This window comes from Simochromis diagramma, unplaced genomic scaffold, assembly GCF_900408965.1.
Source record: "Simochromis diagramma unplaced genomic scaffold, fSimDia1.1 OVJJ01000486.1, whole genome shotgun sequence".
Lineage (NCBI taxonomy): Eukaryota > Metazoa > Chordata > Actinopteri > Cichliformes > Cichlidae > Simochromis > Simochromis diagramma.
This window is the reverse complement of record NW_024387047.1, coordinates 1,459,540-1,467,925: the sequence shown is the minus strand read 5'-3', so window position 1 is coordinate 1,467,925 and position 8,386 is coordinate 1,459,540. Positions and strand designations below refer to the sequence as shown.

Genomic DNA, 8,386 nt, shown 5'->3' with positions numbered 1-8,386 from the left:
CAGATTAGAATCAAGTATAACATTTATACCTTCTCTGAATCACACACACAGACACACACACTCCCATAGTTGACTTTGCTCAGTTTTTTCAGAGGTTGCTTGTTTTGAAACTAAAATAAGCTATATCTTATGGATTTGTGTCTTCTCATATGATGTATGATTTTTTTTTTTTTTAAATACATTTAGAAAAACTTTTCATATTACTTGTGCTAAAACCGGAGTACTGGTCACTGCAAAGTAAGAAAGCACTGCATTAACGGTCCTGACAGGAGTTAGAGAGCATAATTGGCTTCCTGTTGAATCCAGAATCAAATTTAAAATCCTTCTCACCCTAATAGAGCACTTTGCTCTCTGACTGCAGGTTTACTTGTTGAACCTAGAGTACTTTAAAGTAGAATAGGAGGCAGAGCCTTCAGCTTACACAGCCCTCTTCTATGGAAGCAGCTCCCAGTTTGGATTCCTGAAACAATCCTAAAAGTAGGTGTCCAAGTTTAAAATGTTCTTTTTTGGTAAAGCATATAGGTAGGGGAGTTTGTTATTAACCTCTGGCTCTCTTCCTGCCATCACTCCCAACTGGTGGTGACAGACCCCTCCCTCAGCCTGGTTCTGCTGGAGGTTTCTTTCTGTCATGAGTTTTCCCCATTTCTACTGTCTCTAACGTGCTCGGACATTGACTCTTGAGGTTTTCTCCGCATTATATTGTAATGTAAAGACCTACAATAATAAAACTTCACCATCCTGTAAAATTGTCCACCCCCCAGGTGTAGATTGACAGTCAAGTTTAAGTACAGAAAACACACTGAATGCTTCCTCTAAATGAAAAGGTCAGAAAACACAACATGGTGATTTATGTAGACTTTCACTTCATCTTCTAGTGCTGAAAGAGTTTTGGTACCTAAAGAGAGTTATGGAAAACTCATTTTTCTATTCTACTCTCTGGACTCGGTCACATGCTTTGAAGAGTGCGTGTCACCCCCAGCCCCAGTGGGAGAGGCATGACCAGGGTCTCTGGGTCAGGGAAAACAACCAATCCGAAGTCAGCAGCTCCCCATTTCCTGTCCCAAATGCTAAGCATTCACAGCAGCTGAGGTTGAAGGAATCACACTAGTCCTTTAGTTGAAACTTTAATAGCCTTTTATTTACACAGACTTCCATCATTTGTACAGACAGTTCAAATTAACACCAATGAGGTCCTTATGAAGCTAAACTGGAGAAAAACAAACAAACAAAAAAAAAAAAAAAACACTCCAGTTGAAAGCAAGTAGTGGGTCCATGGCTCAGCTGTTGACTCGTATAAAGAAAAACTTTTATATATCAGCAAACTCAAAGTTTTCAGAACACATTCAGGATTAATATTTATCAAATGAATTTGATACAATCTACAGTCTGGATTTAGATGTGAAGTGTCAACTTTCCTCTGCTGTTTGGAGAGTTCCTGAGCCGGAGAGTGCAAACAGTCCCACTCCCGGCCACCAGAGGGCAGATGCCGAGAGTGTAGGATGTTTACACTTCCTGGATCTCAGAGGTCAGAAGGAAATGTCAGGCTGGACAAAGTTTAATTTTAATACCATATTAACAGAAATTCCAAATCACAGAAAATAAAATCAGTGTTTATTCTTTATTCTCTCAAAAAAAAAAAAAAAAAAAAAAAAAATCCCTTGTCAAGGCAAATTGATATGGACAAAACAATTCAGAAGTGAGGTAGTTCAGAACGCTTTACAGAACGCACTACTTTTCACAGCACCAACTTACACTTCCTGCTTCCCTGTGTTTCAGTCCCATATATACACTTCTAACAGGCAAGAAAACAGAAGTATCCTTGCGGTTCCTCCAACATCACATCCATGCCAAAACATTGAGTACTCATTATGTGAACGGGTTCACATAATCACATTCAGGGTGAAGCCCGTTTGGTTAACACAGGGCTAACAAACAACTCACACCTGCAGCCAGTTTACACTCGCCAATTAAGCCAACGTGTCTTGCTAACCACTGCGGCACCCTGCCCCCTTTGTAAAGCACACTAAACTATATTGTTTCATAAGCAAACTACTTTGAACTCTTATTTTAACTCTCAGTTTGACAGTATTAATACTTGCAAACACGGTCCATAGCTTTACCGGTGAGTCTGCAGAGTTACAATTATATCCTCCAGTTTAGCACAGAAGCTTGTGCAGCAACAAGCATGCAGCTTCGTCATCTTTAAGTTCCTTGGTGAGACCCTCTTTTATGCAGGGGGGGCTTTTGTGAGTGGAACAGGCCCATTTCCTGGGTTTTCCAGCACCAAGGAAGGAACGCTGAGACTGTTTAGACAGAAACGACAAGCAGCACAGCATGTTTTCATTCATGTATGATGAATGTGGGGGTGGGGGCAGTTTGTAATATTAGAAAGCTTCCTTCCTTCCCTGTCTGTGGCCCTCTAGTCTGTGTTACACCCATTTCCCCTCAGCTCTGATGACATGGTTTATCTTAAAAAAAATTAAGAAGAAAAAAAAAAAAAAAAACCCCACCACACTCTTAGACCCTTAAGTCAAATTTTCTGAACTTTAACCACTCCTACATCTTCTTCCACCCCTCATCTCATCTTCATCCTCACCTTCTATCCCCTGCTTTTCTCCTTTCAACCCCACTCCTTCCTTTCATTCTTCCCCATTCCTCCCCCCAGCCCTCGTCTCAAGAGAGGATGAAGCCGCTCCCATCCACTGGGAATTGAATGGCCTGAGTGGAGACAGCTATCAAAGCCAGCCGTTTCACACTGGTGCACAGTTTTTTATATTTTTGCTAAGCGTGCTACTTAGTAACCACCTTACAGCTTTACAAAAAAAAAAAAAAAAAAAAAGCAGTATGAAGTTTTCTTAAATGTTTTTCATTTCTTCACAGCCATACGATACACATTTCTGTGATGGGTTCACCTCTTAGACCGTGTGCGTTGCTCTCTGGCAGAGTGACCTGATCACCTGTCTAGATCACAGTTTACACAGATTCATATACACAATGAGGGAGCTGAAAATACCATTAGTGCCTAAAAATGGATCCAAAACTCCGTTAATCAAAACACTCCTAAACAATGTGGGAACATGACAGTGGGGAAACGGTCCTTTTTTTCCCCCAAATCAGCCAATCACTGATAACAGTTTAGCTTTCAGCAAACTCTGTATCATCTGCCATTCACAGCACTAATTAAACAGAGTTTTATGGTTTCAAACATTCCAACATCATTACTCCATTTAAGTTTCTTTTAAAAAAAAAGTATACTTAGTCATTTGGTTAATGTTATTTAATATTACACCATCCTCACTGGCGTCTTGTCACTGATTTAGAAAAACTTTCATGTCTTCACCTGTGTGCTGCTTTTATGAAGTTGAGGTGGAGCTGTTTGAAACAGAAAGAACTGAATTTGGAACGAACCACCCGTTGTCCTAGCACAGGGGGCACATGGCTTCTCCGTATTGAGTTTTGTCGCGGTCTCTATGCCTTTCCCCCCTTTGCTTTAAATCGTTTTGCGCATTAGCTTATAGGTTCAGGTTCCTCTCATTTGGTTAGGATGCAGTTATGTTCCTGTGTTCCCAAGCAGAAGAGTCAGCTCATTTCTGAGGAGTGGTCCATTTACAGGCCCACTTATTCCCTAGAATAGTTCATTTTACCTCTTGGCTTTCTTAGTTGCCCACAGAACTCATTTTAGCACCATTTTTCAAACTCAGTTTAAACCATAACCTTCTTTTGACACTGTTCTCCTTTATGTCTGATCTTTCCCTTATATTGTTCATGACAGTTCAGTCACTATACTTACAGCTGTTTTCACTCCTGTCGCAGTGATGGTACTAGCAGTTGGCTGCTGCAAACATCCGACTGAAAGCCCCAGAAACTAACACCAGCTTCCAGTCAAGGATGTTTACAGTAGCCCTGACTGCCAACCGGCCCGGAGAGGATGAAGAATCTATGAACACACAAACATTTCCGTTAGCCAATCAACAGTCACTTAAAAATACAAGCTTGAATCAGAGTGATCTGCACTGGAAATAATTCAAAGCACACGTCATGTGCCTTTCAACCTTACTAATAAAATGAGAATGATCCTCACAGTTATGCACTCAAGTGTCATCACCTGAAAGTCTCATGATTGTGGAGTGAGTCTTAAAAACAAAGGACTGGACACATTATCAGCGTAAGAGTACACATCTCTACTGGGAAGATTTCTTTTTGTCCTCCTGCCAACGTGGACTGAAAGGCAACAGCGGTGTCTGTGTCACTTCCAGTCTTTCTGACATCTATTCTTAATCTCAAACTTCCACACAGCCTCGCCCTGTTCAGGGTATAATCCATCATCCAACACAAGTTCAGGGTGAATGTAAAGTTGTGCTCGAGCTGGGATCAGTGCCGCAAACACATCATCTTACCCACCCAAACCAACAAAAAGTAAAGTAAGATCATTTTTGATTTTGTGCGAAAGGAGCCGGAGCTGGTAAGGTCCCACTCTACTTTTATATGGAGACAAGAGAAAGAGGAGAGGGCTTTGAGAAAAGCGAGCAATATCAGAGGATTTGATGATAAGGTGTGAAAATATATGTTACTGTGACTCAATGCCAACTGGCTGTACAACTAAATTCATATATGTCAGATTTTTAGTATGCATATGCGAAGCAGTTTATTTTGGTCAGTTTACCCATGATGTAACTAAGAGGCTGAAGTCATCCATGACAACAGAAGCTGTCAAATTTAGGCTGTAAATGAAAAGTCTGGCTTTACTTTTCATGACACTGTCTAACTCGGATCTAATCTAAGACCACAACTTAGGCTAACCTATCGCTACACACTTTTTTTGTAAAACTAGTCTTTGTGAGAGTTAACAGCGACCCCCATGACAGTGACATAGATGCAAGATAAGTTTTCAAAGAAAACACCTGATGATGGGCCTCCCCAGCAAAGTTCATACATTACAGCCTTCATTCTATGCTGACTCAAGTGCTGAGCAGCGCAGACCAGCATAATTACTGGTCTCCACTATGTTTTGCTGCCCTGCCTTTGTTGTCCAGTAAGCATTCTATCAGCATGTGACATTCCACAACCTTAACTCCCAACCCACACATACACACACAAACACACTATTTACCATGTAAACACAACCCTGCATTTCTGTTTAGCTACCATACACACTCCCACAGCTCAGCATATGTACACACACACACACACACACACAAATCTAATTACTTCTTCACACGCAAATAAATGTGCAGGACTCCCATAGTGCCCTCTCTGACCCTCCTCCCCCAACCCAAACGCCTACTTCCTGTTTCTTCCTCTCTCCTCCACTTTTTCTCCATACATACAATAATGGAATGGCATTCTTGTGTCTGAGTGTGTGTGTGTGTCTGAGTGTGTGTGTGTGTGTGTGTGTGTGTGTGTGTGTGTGTGTGTGTGTGTGTGTGTCTGAGAGAGATAGAGAGACAGAGTTAGAAAGACAGCAGAGTACATGTAAATGAGTGTACATGGCTTTGAGAGCATGAATGTGCCCCCGTGTGTGTGTGTGTGTGTGTGTGTGTGTGTGTGTGTGTGTGTGTGTGTGTGTGTGTGTGTGTGTGTGTGTGTCTGGTAGAGATTGAGAGTGAAAGAGCAAGAGTGCATGTAATCACATGTGTCCTGCACTGAGATAAAGACAGGAATGCTGCTTCCCCATGGTTCCCTCCCTCTGCTCCAATAACAAAGACCTCAAGTGTTAAGTTATTGTAAATCAAGTACATTTTTCTTTACTAAAACTGGGTCAAATGTAAATGGTAAAGTCACTTGGAGTTCTTGACATTTGCTACTACATATAACTAACACCAATCATTGTTCTATTTTAGCGGCTTGTGCATGTTAGAAAGACCAGGCTTCTTTATAGAGCTATAGACTGTATATAAAAGATGGGCAATTATTACTTTTGGACTCTGGATTCGGTGACGAACGCATGGTGTGCTTGTTATCTGCTAACGCTAGCAAGCTCAGTTAGCAAGCTACTTTTGTAAAGTGTACGGGTATGAAGCCCTAAATCAAAGACACAAACATCTTCTAAAAAAATGCTGCAAAATGTTTAGATGTCTGAACACCTGTCAGTCAAAACCACACCCCTAACTGTAAGCCTTTAAAAATCCAAACATGTGACCTGAACCACTGTTTGCTACATTAACAATATTGTTTTATTATTGCAAAGTTGGGCATTTTGAGAACTGTGGGATTGACATGATGAGATTTACATCATACAGACACTGATTGAGACATTACATGCATACTGAGCATGTCTACTTTACTTAACAATGTGGTTAAATGAAATATCTTAAATTCCTAAACCAAGAATGAAGTTACAGGTTTTGCTGTACATACTGACTTTCCACAAGATAATAACGTATAAGCAGAAATATTTGTGTCAATTCAGTAAGACTGAGCACAAGCCCATAGAAAGCTAAACAGTGCTCTTTTTGCCTTGAGGATGTTGTTTTACTTGTTATGAGAATGCTACAGCAGGGAAGACAACCATCATTGGTGAGCCATCTATGGATAGGGTTATGATTGGTTTGACGTCTACATCTTTTTAGACCATTTTTCCTGTCTGGAAAACCCAAAAGGAAAATCTTAACAAAAAGAAAAACTGTAATGACAAAATTATGAATCTCATAGTTTCTAGAAATCGCCTAATTTAGCATGTAGCTAAGGCAAACGCTCCCCTTAGCCCTAACCCTGACTGAGTTTTCATTGATTTGTTGGATGTTAAAAGCTTGCTGCTCGGTCACTGCTAACTAGCTGAGTAAAAATAAAACAGGAAATCATTTTGCATGTTCCGTTGTGCATGTACATAACAACTTTTTTATTTTCTTATCACACCTTCAAGCTGTAACCTGTTTACTTTTATAGTAATTTAGCCACTAGCACAAAGATTGTTCCTCACATTTTGAGCAGATTCTGTCATTTAAGTCATACCAGTGACACACAAGCTGCCTCCACTGGACCACAAAGAAAATTATAGGGTTAAAAGTAGGGCTGCACGATTTTGCATAAAATGAGAATCAAAATTTTTTGGCTTAGAATTGAGATCATGATTCTCTTTTCTAGTATAAATATTTATTGCACTTATTAACTGCACATCAACAAAAACAATAAATAAACATTAAAAACAACAAATGTCTCACGTTTTGTTGTTGCCGCAAAATGTTGTACTGCTTGAAATTCCGTCTCCACCGTTGCTCGACACTGCGTGTATAGAGCAGGTAGTGCAACAATAGAAAAATAGTTGTGGGACGGCACTGTGTAGCATTTGTCTAGGGTGTTGATCATTTTCCTAAATCCCTCGTTTTGCAGTGTTGATGGGAGCCATATCTTTGGTCAGGTGATAAGTAATAGCCTCCGTAATTTCTTTGTGCCTGTGGGAGTTCGACGTGTATAGGGAAGCGCTGTATAAGGTTCCCATTATTGATGTTTGGGTGGTTGACCGGGACGGATTTTCTCCTGTCACTTTCTCGTCATCCCTGACGTGCTCTCCGCTGTTTTTTCCCTGCTAATTTTAGCATCACGCGGCACAGCTTCTGTATCACGTGGTATAAGGCTCCGCCCTTGTCATTTGTTGAGCAGGAAGAGTGAGCGCTTGTTTTCATGCAGATTACGTCCCGGATCAAAATGCGGTACAATCGTGGTCGTCGTCTCTTTTTTTTTTTTTTTTTTTAAATCGTTGTCATTTGGAAATGAGATCGCACATAAGTATGAATCGAGATCGCGATTTTCTAACGATTAATCGTGCAGCCCTAGTTAAAAGAAATGAAATATCATGTTAACCCTTAAAGGAGAAATCTGTCTGTTGTAAATGGATGGTTTAACAATGCAAGACAAAGACAGTGTTTCATGAATTCTGCTGACGCAATAGTACATGCTACTGGCCTCGAACCATGCTTTACAGTAAGTTTCGGTTACTATTGCTTTCCGCACTCCAGTGTCCTTTTGGAGAAAAACAAACTGCTCATGTGCAAGTATGCATGTATGTGGACTGTATATGTGTGTATGTGGACTTATGGCTAGTCCTCCCTCTCTCACTCAGGTCACTTTGGGGAACAAAGCAAACTTTATCAGGACATTGCAATCCTGCATTCCCCAGATTCTTAGCACTTGGCAACCAGCTAAAAACAGAGCAAAGAGGGAGAGAGAGAGAGAGAGAGAGGGCAGAGGAAGGCAAGCGGAAGACAGAAGACAGAGGAGGAAGGCAGGAGAAATAAAAGGTGTACGTACTACTGATCTTTCCTCACAGCATCTACTGTAGGTTTGAATACAATCTGTACTGTTGCCTAACAGGCTGCCAGATGATCTAAAAACCAAGAGCAGATTTTGAAATGGGAGGAAAACAGCTCCTATTGTTCTATTGTGAATG

The 8,386-nt window shown here is 40.7% G+C and overlaps 1 long non-coding RNA gene across 1 annotated transcript; it reads right to left on the bottom strand.

Annotated features, from left to right (window-relative positions):
• Window positions 1-1,116: 1,116 nt before the first annotated feature.
• LOC120741740 lies at window positions 1,117-7,088 on the bottom strand. Its single transcript, XR_005697680.1, has 2 exons — window positions 3,791-7,088; window positions 1,117-2,303 (listed from the first exon to the last, which is right to left on the bottom strand). It is a non-coding gene; the product is annotated as an uncharacterized LOC120741740 (long non-coding RNA).
• Between the last annotated feature and the right edge of the window lie 1,298 nt (window positions 7,089-8,386).